Source organism: Podarcis muralis, chromosome 3 (genome assembly GCF_964188315.1).
Source record: "Podarcis muralis chromosome 3, rPodMur119.hap1.1, whole genome shotgun sequence".
NCBI lineage: Eukaryota > Metazoa > Chordata > Lepidosauria > Squamata > Lacertidae > Podarcis > Podarcis muralis.
The window spans coordinates 29,208,969-29,225,969 of record NC_135657.1 but is presented as its reverse complement, the minus strand read 5'-3'; the positions used below and the strand labels follow the sequence as shown (position 1 = coordinate 29,225,969).

Sequence of the window (17,001 nt, the reverse complement as noted above, 5' to 3'; positions counted from 1 at the left end):
CGTCCCCTTCTCCTTGTGCCCTCCATCTTTCCCAACATCAGGGTCTTTTCCAGGGAGTCTTCTCTTCTCATGAGGTGGCCAAAGTATTCGAGCTTCAGCTTCACGATCTGTCCTTCCAGGGCTGACTTCCTTAAGAATGGATAGGTTTGATCTTCTTGCAGTCCATGGGACTCTCAAGAGTCTCCTCCAGCACCATAATTCAAAAGCATCAATTCTTCGGTGATCAGCCTTCTTTATGGTCCAGTTCTCACTTCCATACATCACTACTGGGAAAACCATAGCTTTTGCTAAACGGACCTTTGTTGGCAAAGTGATGTCTCTGCTTTTTAAGATGCTGTCTAGGTTGGTCATTGCTTTTCTCCCAAGAAGCAGGCGACTTTTAATTTCGTGAATGCTGTCACCATCTGCAGTGATCATGGAGCCCAAGAAAGTAATGTGTAGACATTACTGAGCTAGATAGACTAATGGCGTGACTCAGTAGAAGCCAGCTTCTCATGTTCCTAAGCTTCTGGAAAAGAAAGATAGGAAATTTGTAATGGCCACCCCGCCCCTTGAATCATAAGCCACAAGCTTCATCATCCTTGCAAGTAATACTACTATTTAAAAGCTGGTGCCTTGTAGATGGGCCATCTTTAGCCTCATTCATGAACTCACAGTGGCCTTAGGCAAGCCCTTTCCTATCACACTGTTTGTTTTCTCACTGAAAATGGTGGCTGCAAGTGGGAAGTGCATATTGCAAGGCTTTGTTCTGATGGTCCGTGGCATTTCTGTGAAAAACGGTGGGATCAGTGGCTGTGAATGGCAAGTGTAGTGATTGCTCCATCATCCTAATAACCAGGGGGGGTCTGTCTGGAAGGTGAGGGGGTTGTACCAAAGTGATGGGCAGAGGAAAAGACTTTAAAGGAAGGGAGAGGTTTAGGCACCAGAAATGATGACGACGATAACAGAAGCATAAAGCCACCCCACAATTAAAATATTGTACAACATCTATAATAATAATTTATTATTTATACTCCGCCCATCTGGCTGGGTTTCCCCAGCCACTCTGGGTGGCTTCCAACTGAATATTAAAAACAATACAGCATCAGACATTAAAAACATCCCTATACAGGGCCACCTTCAGTTGTCTTTTAAAAGTAAAATAGTTGTTTATTGCCTTGACTTCTGCTGGGAGGGCGTTCCACAGGGAAGGCGCCACTACCGAGAAGGCCCTCTGCCTGGTTCCCTGTAACCTTACTTCTCGCAATGAGGGAACCGCCAGAAGGCCCTCGGCGCTGGATCTCAGTGTCTGGGCTGGATGATGGGGGTGGAGACGCTCCTTCAGGTATACAGGAACCTTCAGGTACATAGTATGATTGCTGCAATATGTAAAAAAAAACCAAAACCAGTAAGTGGTCTGCCAAGACCCTCAGAAAGTTTCAATTGGTCCCTGGGGGAAAAGTTTAGGTACCTGGAATATCACTTTTAAGAGAGCCTGCATGAGAGTCTCCTTCGCAAAAGTCTGATAGAGTTTTTTCTTTCTCTTTCTCTGTCTTAAAACTGAGACAGTGTGCCCGTGGCTCAAAAACTGGTGTTTTTTCTTTTCTTTTTTGGTTACAGAACACTGTTGTGAAGGTACCCGAGTCTTCTGTGTGTTGTCTGATGACCAAAGCCTTGGAGTGACTAAGCACTACCCACATACCAGCCACTCCCAAGGGACATTGCAGCCAGTCGGGGAAGACACAATTTTTGCAAAGAGGTGTCTGCAAAGAGATTACAGGAGTGCAGTTTCGTGTTGCTCCCCACTTGCTCCCAAATATGGAAGATGGTGGTGTCCTCTCTGCCGCGCAGTGTAAATTAATAATGCAGAGTTTTAAAGAATAAAAGCTTTACTGAGTTAAAATAAACTTCTTCATAAACAACATGGTTCCATACAGTTTGACTGAGCTTACATACTGACTCTGCTCACAACTGAAGCAGACAGACTCTCACTGACATCTTACAGAGAAACACAAAGTGAAACTGGCTGCTAAGTCACATGTTAGAGTGACTCAACAGTTAGCAGTTAGGCCTGAATAACTTTAGTAGGCCCAAATGATTGTGCAGTCCCAGCACTTCCCAATTTGCTTTGCTGCTTCTGCTCTCATGTGTCTTTGTCACATGACACTCTCTTTCACTACAAATGTCTCCCAAAGTTGGGCCAAACCTTCAGTCAAGTATTACATAAGATAAACCATTTTTTCTCAGTGGGGCATCTTTCAGACTGTGTGGATAGAAAACATCTGATAGCTCCTGCAGAGAGTTTTGCTAACTTATATTTCAAAAAAGCTCCTCTGCCTGTCCTACTTTTCTGCCTTTAGGGGTATGGAAACGAGGGCCGCTTCAAAAGTTGGCAACTCGATATATCCTTCAAGCCTAATTCTAAATGCCTGCATGACAAGGAATGATAACACTGACTTAACGTGTTTGTGTGTCTGAGTAAACAGCAACAAACTGGATACATATTGAAAGATGTAACATTCAAGATTATTTGGCTATCAGCTCATAATTTATATTAATAGTGATATTGTGGACTGAAGCTCTTAAAAAAAAAACTTTGATCAAATTATTAGATCAGGACATTGCCAGGAACAATCTGCAGAAATACACACTGGTTCAATTAGAAAGGAAATATTTGAGGTGAGAGTTGTAATGTATGCATGTCCATGAAGGCATTTGTTCTCTTTTCTGCATATCCTTTGCAGTTATTTCTTTCAAAAATTACAGAGTTCATGCTACGGAATACTTCCTAGCCGCCGTAATCAATTTTATTGAGGAGCTAAACAGAACAATAAGATTCTCTAACAACTGGGGCGCATCCTAGCTCTCGTCAGCAGAAAATGTAAGCTAGGGCAAACCCTTTTCATCTTTTAGCGAGGGTCCATTATTCCTCTCTCTCTCTCTCTCTCTCTCTTGCTTCTGTGCTTTATGAAAAAGTTCGTATAGTAAATAATGATCGACTGTGTTGCCGTCCTTTGTTCTTTTGCCAAGCTCCTTTTAGCTTTGGCAGCAATTCTGTTTTCCCTGTCATCATCTAATGTCTATTTATTTTACATGGCTACAAAGCCAGTGAAATTCCCTCTTAAATCCCAGGTTGCAAAGATGAAGAAGCAATTCAATTCCTTTTATTAAAATTCTCCAGTGTACTCTCTCCTCCATCCACCTCCTAATTAGGTTCAGAAAGGGTCATCCATTTGAAAAGCTTCTGGAGAGGCCTCGGCTGAATGAACAGGTCACGCACACAACATTGCTGAGCAGCACTGAAATACCAAAGGGCTTGGGGTAACCCCCCTTCCCATGCCAGCCGCTGGCCTGGTCTTCGCCACACTCGCTTCTCTGTCTCCATCTCTTTCTGTCTCTCTCTCGCTCACAGTACATGGCTCATTACCTAAAGAAATAACTCACGTCGCAAAAGGAATGTAAAAATAGGATCTCTAGGCAGGATACAAGTGGATTCAAATTGCAGTTACGGAAGAGGGAAAGTTTGGGACGAGCAACTGGTTTGCCAGGGATGACCACAGCAGAATTCTCAAGCTTCCATGAGATGAAAGAAAAACACTTTTGCTTGTCGCATGTGGCTTGTGTGCCCAACTTTACATTTGTGCAAGGCTGCTGCTTGGTGGCTGCCACTTTTGCAATCTCTTGAGTAAGAGGGTATTCTAATGATTGGCCTGGGAGACACATGTCACTGGCCACCAGTATAATTTTATTTATTCATTTGGAGCATTCATAGAGCACTTTTTAATGTGAGGATTTCAAGGTAGCGTACAAAAATTATAAAATTATAAAGAAGCAGCAAGGTGGTCATAACAAAGAAAGAAAATAATTAAAAGTCAGAACGTCTAAAATGTGCCAGAAATTTAATATGTTCTTAAAATTCTGGGTGCCTAAAAGATCAAAAAGGTTGTTGCTATGAATATGTCTCCTTGGGGTGGAAATTCATAGCCTTCTACTTAAATATTTACGACAGTATCCATCAAAGTAATTCCATTAGTGCAAGGATTTCTGTTTGCACAACAGAACTTCCCTTTCCTCTCCTATCTTCATGCGTCCTTGTGCACTCCCCAGATCTGCTCCATAGGGTTGGGGAAACCCCCAGAACTGGTTTAGGGGAACAGAAGATGAAAGGGGATTTCTTCTGAGCAGCCAGAAGTCCCTGTGCTAACACAACTACTTTGTAGCATATCACCTTTACTAAATATAGTATCCCACATTTTTGATCTTGGGGGATCCCCAAGGTGGCCTAAAAAGCGAATTAAGAAGAGCAAGATACAAAATAGCAAAACAAATATAGAGCAGAACAAAAATACAACAAGAAAAATCACATAAAATTTATTTATTTAATAAGTGTATTTATTTAATAAGTGCCCTTTGTCAAAAAGACCATAGAAGTGGTTTACAACAAAGAACACAAATACTGATACATAACATAATATCATACAATATAATTTTTTTAACAGTCCTAAAAATACAGTTGTGATCATAAGAAATACAAAATTAAATACAGCTTCTCATAACGGCAACAACATGTAAAATAGGAGAAAATCAACCGCAAGGTATCGGAAATACAAAAACAGTAGACAAATGCAGAATCTTCTTTCTATCCAAAAGTAGCTCTTATTCCCAGCCCCCACAGAAAATGAAAGACCCTCCCCAGTTCTCACCTGAGAGCTTTCATAATAATAAGATAGCCAAGCAGCCTTTCCAGTTCACTGCATTAAGCAATGAACTATGCGTTCCATGCACGCAGCCTCATGCCAGAACTGGGCTCTTAGCCACAAAGCATGCAGCATTAGCGTGCCAACGCAGCACCTGCCTGGACCACAGATCCCTGGCATGTGACTGCTGCAGAGAGGACTGGTTTAAATGCCAGGCAGGCAGGTGAAAAGCCACACTTGTACGTTCCCTGCCCCCACCCATGCACTTGGTGTCACGTTTAAATGGGGTTCCTCTTCCACATAGCTTCCAAACAGACACCTTGAACAAAGGTTCCTGGATGTGATGAGCCCCAAGCTGTTAGGATAACGTAGTTTGCTTCTTGACCCACTGACTTGACTGCATAAATAAGTCGGTAAATAAATAATCCATTCATAGTGGAGTTAACAGAAGGAGCATATGAAAATCTGTAGATATTTGGCCCATAATTAGTTTAGGAAATCCAGGCAATTAATTTGGTATTAGTCTGGTGTTATGCTTGGCGCCTGCTCGCATGAAATGTTCTCCAGACAGATACTTTTCTCTATCATTAATCGTGATAAATCACCGCTTGCAGCAAACGGCAGTGAGGAGGAGGAGAAAGAGGTTTAAACCACCTTACTGACTGCAAAGTGCCTAAATTAAAATGGCCTAAAACCAACCCAGATTATCTGTTTGTCATGATCCAAGTAAAATTATGATCAGAGCGGAGTAATCACCTCTGGCTGCAGGATGAACTTTCCATTGTGCGAATGCCAAACCAGTTTGCTTGCTCAGATTTTCACTTGAATCACAGCTCCTTCTGCATTTTGGTGATTCAAAGATGGGTGAGCGTTGCGGAAAGAGTCAGACAGAAAGAGCAATAAATACTACTCAAGATGATGTGTCATAAAACCAGACAAGCCTCATGGGAACAGTTAGGATTTTGTTTTTGTTTTTTATGTACTGTGACATAGGTTGGGAATATAACTACATGTATTGCATAGTAGAAATCTGTCCAAATGAAAAATAGTTCTGTTCCTCAACAGACCCATTTTCACGTCCGCAACTTAGGAGTGTGTTGCATTTTCAGGAGGTAACCCTAGACCTTGCTAAATCCCAGGCAAAATATCTCCACCACCACTCCCATCTTCACTGCAGCCAGATATAGAGTCTCCCTGGCCCAGAGACATAGATGGAGAATTGTGACCCAACACTGCTTCTTTTCTCAAAGCAGTGATGTGGATCCTCACTTTCCCAATTACCCCGGTCTTCCTTTCACACCTAAGCTGCACGCTAGATCCCATTGCTGTAGGGAATGGTTGGAAGTCACATTTCCCTTGTGGAAGCTAAGCAGGTCTGGGTCTGGTCAGTGCCTGGATGCATTCCCACCAGGAAATGACATGCACAGTACCTTGGGTAAATATAAGAAAATAAAGTAATAAATAAAGCTCTAATAATTCACAAATGATTATGCTGTGCCTCAATTCTTTCCTTTTGCCTTTCTTTCTTTCTTTCTTTCTTTCTTTCTTTCTTTCTTTCTTTCTTTCTTTCTTTCTTTCTCCCCCTCTCTTTATTTTCTGGCCCTGCTCCTCTGCGTGCTCTCTCTCTCTCACAAACTAAAATACAGAATATAATGGGTGGAATTCAATGTAGTGCTAAGTGGGGTATGCACACATGAAATGAGGTCTGCTTGCATAGTGGGGTCTTCTCCCCGCCCCCTGTGAGGTCCCTAGACTTGTTCTAGGGGTTCCCCAAACTCTCCTGAACAGATTTAGGGGGTGGGGGTACAAGGAAGGAGGAGATGAGGGCTAAGTCATGTTGCGTTGGTGGTCCTTGTTCCATGCACAAAACTTAGTTGAATGCCACCCAATTTGTGGGGTTCCTTCTTCACATACCACGATTTAATGCATTTTGGGTTGTCCTGCTTTTGAGATGAGAACTGCATTGCAAAATTCAGAGAAGTGTGAAACCTGAAGGACAATTCCAATCCCGACCTGCGTATCCATCTGAGAGGTGCTAATTAAGTTGGTTTGCTTAAAAATGCAAATAAAATTGTCCTCCATGCTTAGCATCTTCCCGTTTGTCTTGATCTGTATTTTATACTTTAGTTCCCTAAAAGCTAGGTCTGGTACTGCCAGTGGAAGTAAAAGCAGCTTAGGAGAAGCAATTTTCAGTGGAAACACATTACAAGCAGAAAGAGTTAAGATTACACCTACACTGATCTTGATATTACATTTCAGTGGATTAATTTTGTGTGTGTTAAACAAACACCCCCCCCAAGGTTCACCAAGACCGTTGCTAAATTTAGTCCATTTCATATGTTCATATCATGTATAATGTTTTAGCTCTAGGTTACTATAATGCATTCTTCCCTAATCTGTTGTCCTCCAGATGTTTTGGGTGACAGCTCATATCAGCTACAGGGTGTAAAACATCTGGAGGGATGCTGGCTAGCGCTGATGGTTGTTGTGGTCCAAAGTTATCTGGAGAGCATGGGACTGGGGAAGGATGCTTAAAATGGTTGTTTGTCCCCATGCCATTTCAGAGTTGTGGTGCTATCATTCACTGGACAATGGACACTTTGGCCCAACTGTGGTGAGTGGGATTAAGGACCTAGGCCGACAGGGCTCGGGAAAGTTTTGTTTGGGTATCATTTGCAAGTCTGTAAGGAAGAGCTCATGCCTGTTAGCTCAGGGGTTTAGCACACAAGTAATTCCTCTTCACAAAGAACCAGGGCAGACATTGTTTAGATTTCATTAGAAACTCATCAGACATGCTGGATGTGAAATCACGGTTGCTTTGGGCCAGCAAGAAAAAAGAAATAACATTTGTGGCAAGGAAACTCTAACCCAGTAATTAGACCCAAGGAAAGAAAAAAGAAAAAGAAAAAAGGAACTCTTGACCCATTTTCTTCCTGTTTTTAAATATATTTTATTGTCCCGTAGCAATCACTTGGAAAGCAACTGGCAATACAAGTCCAATCACTCTCATCTGTTGTCAAGATCCACCTGATGCCTGCAAGTGGGGCTGAGTAGCGCCTTGCAGTGGCTAAAATCAGAATAATGAAACGTAATGATGTATTTGCTCATCTTAAGCAGTGGCGCCTTCAGGGAATGACTTTGGGGCAGATGTCCTGGGCCCCACTCAGCAAAATAAACAGCAGGATCCCCAAATTCAGCATGGTTCACTAAAAACATTTAAATTAAGTAATACAGATTACCATCTAAAGATGGTACCCTCTTCTTTAAGAAAATTATGTCCAGAGTCTAAGGATGCAATCCTGTGGTCTCTGGGAAGTCATCTCAGCAGCACTAGGATGGACTGGGTCCCTCTACCTGACGTCAGACTCAGAATTCCAGTGTTTAAGACAGCGAGAGAGACTACATTCATCCCAGATAGCAGGGCCAATAAGGGGCCATCTGAGAATGTTCCTCAGCCTTCTTCCTGGTCTCCTGTCATGTTCCCCAGACCAGGGGGCAATTTAGATACCCTTTTGAGCACGTCTAAACCTCTCCTTCCTATTGCAAGCTCAGTTGGAAACATTTAGAGGGAAAATGGAAGGGGGGAGGGAAGGATGTGAAGCCCAGAAATGGACAGAGGAATGAAGGACATTCCTGCACTCACACTCCCATGCTGCCGGCACAGTCTGGCAGGGTTTAGGATGAGGTGATGGGTCCTTTCCCCCTTTAGGATTGCAGCACAACAATACGGTACCTTAGTTGCACCACCGATTTTAAGATTGTCACCTTGGTGCTTTTGCACGAGCCCTTAAAGAGTCCCTCCAATATATATTTTTTAAAATTATTATTTTTCAGCATTTCCATATGCCTCTCTCAACATTTTCGTTTCCAGCTGGGTTAGAAGTCAAAAGAGGCCAAAATACCTAGACAGGAACAAAGGCCGCCAAAATACTGAGACATGAATAGAGAAAGGCCAAAATACCGAGACAGTAACAAAATAGTAATGAGAAGTACTGGATGCCCCACAAGGCAGCTTTCATGTTGTGAGAAATCCAATCATATGTGCTGACTGACGAGATCCAACTTGTTTAGATAAGCTCCAAATAAGCATTTAAATCTTGAGGTACTTATCTGAGTTAAATGCAAATTAATTCTGAAACTCTTGGACTTTGCCCACCGCTTTCAGTGCCACTGGAATACTTTGATACTCCATGTTCAAAATTTGAGTGCACTCTGGAAGACTGAAAAAAAAAGAAGGAATTACTATTTTAAAAACACACCAAATTATAGCTGGCAGTTGAGTAGCAAAGTACTTAATGTCCCAAGTAAGCAAACGGGTTTGGCTGATTATAACCTATTTTCTTAACTCAGTCTGTCCAGGAATGAAAATTGTGAGGAGGAGTGCACTGGGCAAGGGAGAGGGTTGTCTCCAAATAGGTTTTCCTCAGAGTAGACCCACTGAAATCCGGAGAACAAAGTTAGGCATGTTGATAACTTTCAGTAGGTCTGCTCTGAATATGACCAGCACAGAATACAATCCAGAGTCTTTGCCAAAGGTAGATATGGTGTCTGCTTAAAAATAATGGCAGTGGGTCAAAATGACTCCCTGATTCTAGGACGGGGTGCTGCCCTCTGCTGCTAACAAAAATCCAAATAGAATACAAGAAGATTATAAAAAAATAATCATTCGCTACCTCTGGCACAACTGGAAAAGGACAAAAAGGGATGCAATTTCATTTTTAAATATGCTTGGATAAACATGGGGCTGCAGCTATTAATATCTTGTCAAAATGTTTGGGTGTTTGGGGTGGCACAATTTCTTCTCACTTGGAACATGAAGCCCATGTTATAAACAAGAGCAGCTACAACTACGGTTGCTTGGAGATGCTCAGTGTCAACAGCCCTTGAATTCTAGCAAACCAGGTCATTCTGAACAGCAGCGCAAGAGCCTATGGGAGGACTGTCTTCCTGAACTGGACCAAAGGTCCAACTTGTATCCCGTTTCCAACATTACCTCGCCAGAAGAAGGCTTTTAAGGTGACTGTCAACCCCCAATGTTTATACCCAGTACTAGAAGGACTATTCACATGACTTCTTGCATTCAGCGGACAAACAGTCTGTGCACACAAATAGCTGAGCTGTACAAACCAACATGTACACTCCTCTTTATGCAAACACTTGTGTATGTGTAGAGACGCCTCGTACATGTCCACGTAACTATCATTCCCCCTCTTTCTCTGTATCAACAGCGAACTCATTCTCCAAGTGAAGATCCTTGTGGAGCCAAAATAGCACCACTCCTGCACATGAGAGAGATATTGGTAGGCTTGGGAGAGCCTCAGGGTTTGCAGAACTTAAAAAAAAAAATTCCTTCCAGTAGCACCTTAAAGACCAACTAAGTTAGTTCTTGGTATGAGCTTTCGTGTGCATGCATGCACACGAAAGCTCATACCAAGAACTAACTTAGTTGGTCTTTAAGGTGCTACTGGAAGGAATTTTTTTTGTTTTGACTATGGCAGACCAACACGGCTACCCATCTGTAACTTAAAAAAAAAAGGAGGGGAAAAAAGATTGTCAGAGGAGAGGAGGGGAAAGTGAATAGAGTATCCTCAAAAATGGCATGTTTGGCCAGCTGCTGGGGTCCTCAGCAGGAGCACTCTGCATTTTTGCTGCAGTTCCCATTTGTTATTTATCACTTATGACGTGCCGTAACTGTACTAAACTATGTGCAGAGATTAAAAACAAGCCAGACTTACAATACAGAAGTCAGGCCCGCCGTATTAAAGGCATTATATAAATCACATGAAGAAAGGGGATGAGGAGGGAGGAAGAAAATAAGGAAACAAAAAAAGTTATGTAGTAGGTCTTGTAATCCATAGTGGTTGGTGGGGCTGCATAGGTGGAGCTGTATTGCTCTACTGTGTTCCCAGTGCCTTGCATCACTGCCGCTTACCGGCCAGAGATCAGCACGGTGCAGACGCAGTGACAGAGCCAATCCCAGACTCCTGCCTCTGCCCTGCAGTGAGGTCCTGCTACCTTAACGCCACCAGTAAGCGGCAGTGACACATGGCATTGGAGAGATGGGAGAGCAACGCAGCCCCACAAGTGCAGCCCTGCTGAGCGCTACTGCTTAGAACCACCAGCTTGAATGGAAAGTGGTCGCTCAGTTGAGTCAATGATCAATGTCCCTTGCTTTCCTAGTCTTTCCTAGATTCTAGCACAAAGGTAGAATGAAAGGTGAAAAACATTGGTGGAGAGACACAGCCTTAGTTAACATTTGTCACCTTCTCTTACATGAACACAGTGTGGATGAGAATCTCATAGTAATCCAGTGTCACACATTTCCTCTCTTTATCTCTTTTTTGTCTGTAAAAGCATTCCCTCCCATCCATGCATTCTTTACACTGGCCTCCCACACGAGTTCCCCACACAATTATGACTCCTTTCCAAAAAGAATAAATCTAGAAATTGGAGAGAGCATTCAGAGAATTTATACGTCTTGACCACTATAGCCTTGAGAATCTAATAATACCCAGAACATTTATTCGAAAGTTCAGTTTGCTTAGAATTCATGCACTTTCTACTCTAGGTCCAAGTCACACTGGGACACTTCTGAAGACATCCACTGTGAACTTTGAGCTGCCGATGGACTACGGATCCTCAAAATTCATCTTCCAGTGCCAAGTACTTCTCTTCCCACAGCCATTTCTGCTCTCCAGGAACTAGTTGTGTCTCTCAACAGCCAATGACATATTAACAGACACGTATGGAGATGTAGAACCACAAGGAAACATCTGCTTTTCTTGTACAAAGAAAAAAAAAGATGTCAAGGGAACAAGAAAGGGATTTCAGACTATAGCCATGCTATAGTGTATATATATTATTTTCTCATCAAGAGAATCACATTAGTACATATCAATGGTTTGGAAAGTTGATAGCTTGTCTAGAGTTGCTTCTGGAATTTCTAGAGAGATTGGCAAGAAGGCCATGTTGATAGTTTCAGATAGGATGAATGATTCTCTCTGTTTTTTTTTTTTGTTTCCCTTAACTTTCTCATTTTTCCGCAATCTTCAGTTCACCATGAAAATTAATCAGCATTTTGGTGCACATTTCTTGTGCATGTTTGTTCTAAGTAATTTTTCTTAATATATCCATTTTGCAAGCAATATTCCTTACTATTATTATTATTATTATTATTGCTACAGGCAACTCCTCATTTATGCATGTTCGAAGCACACACGAGCTCACACATGCACATTGCCACAAACCTTCCCCTCACTCACCCACTTCCCTTCAGTCTTAGATAGTTCAATCTTAGATGGTTCATGGCCTCTACAAGTTTCTGATTCAGAAAATAAAATAAATAAACAGAGAAGTGGTGAAATAAGCTCTCCTTGTGCTTTTCCAGCAAACACACAAAAGTTAGGTGAAAGACACAATACTCGTGATAGGAGGAAAGTAACCTAAGGTCTGCAAAGCGAAATAAATAGCAAAATAAATAGAAACAAAGGATGTTATAACAGGTTTGGGCTAGGAGGGTGAATATCTCTTAAAATAGGAATAAATTTTCTGTAGAGCATGGAAACCAGGCCTTCTTTTTTTGCCTCCCCGGTCCCCCACCCCAGGAACTACGTAACCACAGAGTTCCTGTTTACTCTATATCTTGAGGATAAAGTTTTCTGTGGTATAAGACACCCAAGACCATTAGGCACACACACACACTCAAGATCTAAAGAAAGTCTATTTATTGAAGCTTCCAGGAAAAATATTGACTGGGCAGTAAAAATACTTTCCTTGATTACTCAGGCTCATATTTTAAACTTAAAATTACAGGAACCCTTTTTTTAAAAAGCAATTTATTTTTAGCCTCTATGTTTTGAGTTTTTTAATTGAAAAAAAATTGCTTATGTTTTAAACACATTTCCATTGACCTCGCAGATCAGGTTAGATTGTACAGAGGCTCTTAATGGACCTCTCCACACACACACTTTCCAAATATTTCTCTCATATTAAATAAAAAGAAGCATAATTTTTCAGAACCATTGCATAAGACGCGGGTGGGGAGTTTGGACCTTAGAAGTTGCTGGACTACAACTCCCATCATCCTGCACCATCTTTTACTGGGGCTGGTGGGAGTGGGACAAAAATGTCTGGAGGACTTTGAGGTTCTCCACTCCTGCCTGAGACAGTCAAAACTGGCATCCATAGCTTAGTGATTGAGGTGACGTCAGGCCTGAGTCCTTGTTTCTGCAAGGCTGCTGTGGAGTCCAGTTCTGACACAGGTACGAAGGATGAAGAGTTTGGATTTGATATCCCACTTTATCACCACCCGAAGGAGTCTCAAAGCAGCTAAGATTCTCCTTTCCCTTCTTCCCCCACAACAAACACTGAGGTGAGTGGGGTTGAGAGACTTCAAAGAAGTGTGACTGGCCCAAGGTCACCCAACAGCTGCATGTGGAGGAGCAGAGATGCGAACCCAGTTCACCAGATTACGTGTCTACCGCTCTTAACCACTACACCACACTGGCTCTCACACAGGCTTGTAGGCAAGAGGTATTATTGTGAACAGGCAGCAGTCAAGGTCCAGGAGAACAAGAACCACAAAGGCCAGATACCAGGAACATAATCATATAGAAGGGTTGGAGGTTAAATACTGAATTGGATGGATGATGCAGAAGTGAGGGTCTGCATTGTTACTCGATGTGATTAGTTGTCCACACAGGCATGACATACCCTTTTAAAATGTGGCTCTTTTGGGGGGAGGGGGGTATTATTGGGTGATTTCTTTTATTTTAATTTTATATACTGTGATCTTTTTAGGTGAACTGCCCTAAGACCTCCAGGTATAGGGCGGTATATAAATTCTAATAATAATAATAATAATGGAACCAAAGGTCTGTAACATTTAGAAAACAGTTGCTACACTGCCCTTAGTGCATTGGTGCAGTTATTTTTAAAGCACTGTATTTATATCAAATGGCATTCTTTTTTGATCTTTGCAGAAATATTGGTCTTTGCTCATGCCCATTTAATCCAGCCGTGCCAAAATAAATGTGAATAGCCTTGAGAGTCTACATTGATTTAAAAACCGTCTCTTGAGAGGCCTAAGATTCCTCTCTTGCACCTAGTGGCTCAAGACAAAGGAGATTTACCTTGTTCAAGAAAAGAGGTTTCCCAAGTTTCTGCTGTTACATGCACCACTTCCTCCTCAGTTTGGAAAGCCCACTGAAATGGAATTTCAGACTTATGATGGTTTTTAACTTTTTAACCATAGGAAATCTTATTTGAAGTCAGTTTTGAGACTTTCTTTCTGAGCCCAACATATGGCAAATAAGACGAGTGGCTTTTTCTCTTCTTTTTTAATAAAAACAACAACAACCATGGGACACATAAAAATAGGCCCAATAAAAGTACTCAAAAAACCGCTTGGAAAATAGTTTTATTCTGCAGCTTTTCCTGTATGTGGCATATGCAGAATAATGTGGTCTGAAATAAGGGTTTTACTGGCATGGCTTTAAGATAACTGCATTACTCACTAGCGGCAAAGCCGCGAGACAGTTGTGTAGGTTGTTCCAAATGTAAGTGGCAAAGAAACCTTCCTAACCGCACAGTTTCCCTATCATCCATTCCCCATGGGCCTGTCATACTCAAATAACCAGTGGCTGCATTTTCATTCTCTGCTGAACAGGGTTATTGACAAGCGGGTTTGATTCTGAAACCACTTAGAGGTTCTCTTACAATCAAGCAGTATGCAAATTGTGTTAAACAAACAAACGATGAATTAAAAACACTTATTTTCTAGTAATCGTTGCTGTCTTAAAAAAAGTGTTGCCATAATCTGACGGCTTATTTGCAGGTCTTTGGATGCAGACAATAAAGTCCTGTTATCAAGACATATGTCAAAATGCTATACAGGAGGAGGAAGAAGAAGAGCAAGAATGATAGAGGGAGAAAGAGAGAGAGATGCTGTCTCTGCACAACTCCCAGTGTAGTGGTTTGAGTGCTAGACTAGGACTTGGGAGACCAGGGCTCAACTCACCACTCAGCCATAAAGGTCCTGGGCAACCTTGGTCCAGTCCAGCTCAACCCTGGGGGAGTTTACCCACATCCCTACCTCTCTTGGCACTTTGGTGGAATCTACACACATATAGAAAATACTGTGAAAATGCTTTAAAAAAAAGTTTTGAAAAATATATATTGGATTTGCCATAGCTCACCTTCGCCATCTAGTGTCCCATTTGTATATGGCACTTTGCAACACGCTTGAAAGGTTTTGTTTGCAGCTGTCCTTTGTGGTGCTTGAGAATTTTATTAGTGCTAAGTCTCTTTTGAAGGAACAAGTTACCCAAACCTGACTGGCCGGGAATCAAACCCGGGCCTCCCGTGTGGCAGGTGAGAATTCTACCACTGAACCACCAGTGATTTTTTTGGGGTGATTTTTTTGAGAATTCTACCACTGAACCACCAGGTGTTTTTTTTGGGACGCGGGTGGCGCTGTGGGTAAAAGCCTCAGCGCCTAGAGCTTGCCGATCGAAAGGTTGGCGGTTCGAATCCCCGTGGCGGGGTGCGCTCCCGTTGCTCGGTCCCAGCGCCTGCCAACCTAGCAGTTCGAAAGCACCACCAGGTGCAAGTAGATAAATAGGGACCGCTTACTAGCGGGAAGGTAAACGGCGTTTCTGTGTGCGGCTCTGGCTCGCCAGATGCAGCTTTGTCACGCTGGCCACGTGACCCGGAAGTGTCTCCGGACAGCGCTGGCCCCTGGCCTCTTAAGTGAGATGGGCGCACAACCCCAGAGTCTGTCAAGACTGGCCCGTACGGGCAGGGGTACCTTTACCTTTACCTTTACAAGTCTCTTTTACCTTTTGGGGGATTTTGTAAGTGATCTGTTTCTTCTTCCTGATGCCTGCAACAGTCTCGGCTGCTTTGTGCGCAGTCCTGCTGCCCTGCAAATATCCACGCTGCACGTTCCGTGGGATGCCACTTCTGCATCACTAAACAGAGGACAAAGCATATATTTTGCAGACATTTTACATATGCTAACATGTGTTGGTGCAAACAATTCTATAATTTAAATAGAAATAAAATACATCTCACCATAGCAGGGAAGAGTGAGTAGATGGCCTGCCGGCCTGCCTGCTCAGGCTGCTGTACAGATAACTCAGTTTTGGCAATGCATAAATAGATACTTTCAGTCCCTCCAGACACCCACTCTAAGGAGTCATTTCCAGGACGCTTTGGCCCCTTCTGTCTTTGCACCATTGATTAACTACAGTGTGACAGAGGCCGCTGTTCTGAGAGATAGCTTAGTTGGTAGAGCATGAGATGCTTAATCACAGGTTCATGGGTTCAAGCCCCACATTGGCCAAAATATTCCTGCATTGCAAGGGGCTGGGTTGAACTAGTTGGCTCTTGTGGTATCTTCCAACTCTACAATCCTATGAATCTTTTTTAAAAAATACAGTGGACGCTCGGGTTGCGAACGTGATCCGTGCGGGAGGCACGTTCGCAACCCACAGCGTTCGCAACCCGCAGCGGCGCATCTGCGCATGTGTGGGTTGCGATTCGGCGCTTCTGCGCATGCGCAAAGCGTGATTTAGCGCTTCTGCGCATGTGCGACCGCCGAAACCCAGAAGTAACCCGAAAAAATACAACCTGAAGCGGCTGTAACCCGAGGTATGACTGTATATGGAAAGAAAGTGACAGAGAATTAAAGAACTGGTTGAGGTTTGGGTAGGGGTGCAGCCCAAACTGACCAACAATTTATTTTTATTATTATTTTCATTTCTATCCCACCTCTTTCTCTGAGAAGCTCAAGGTGATGTACATGGTTCTCTCCTCCTCACCTGATCTCCATGACAACTCTGTGAGGTAGGTTAGGCTGAGAGGCAGTGACTGGCTCAGGGTCACCCAATGAGCTTCATAGCTGAGTGGGGATTTGAACCCTGGTCTCCCAGGTCCTGGTCTGACACTCTAACCACAAGACCACACTGGCTTGCTGGCTCTTGGAGCACAGGCCCAAGCATGATTTTTAGGCACACAGAACAGACATGTAACATGGGCTGCGTCTCACACACATGCCAGGACCCCAACCTATATAATATCATGGTTTAATTCTGATACTACATTTTCTGGAATTACACCTTGCCCCACAAGGCAGCTTTCCTACCAGGCTCCCTCTTCATTCCCCCCTATTTTTGTTTAGCATAACATCAATCCCAGAGGAGAGTCCCACAAAGCTAATAAATACCTAATACTTAATAAAACTATTATCCTGTCAGTGGTTTGGTTTTTTTTATATATTCTAATGGGACAATGCGGCTGAAAATATTTTACTTGAAAGCTTCAT

The 17,001-nt window shown here is 42.7% G+C and overlaps 1 long non-coding RNA gene across 1 annotated transcript; it reads right to left on the bottom strand.

Moving 5' to 3' along the window:
- Window positions 1–4,344: 4,344 nt before the first annotated feature.
- LOC144327223 (uncharacterized) lies at window positions 4,345–16,520 on the bottom strand. The gene is made up of 3 exons (XR_013392155.1): window positions 16,449–16,520; window positions 9,804–10,008; window positions 4,345–8,896 (listed from the first exon to the last, which is right to left on the bottom strand). It is a non-coding gene; the product is annotated as an uncharacterized LOC144327223 (long non-coding RNA).
- Between the last annotated feature and the right edge of the window lie 481 nt (window positions 16,521–17,001).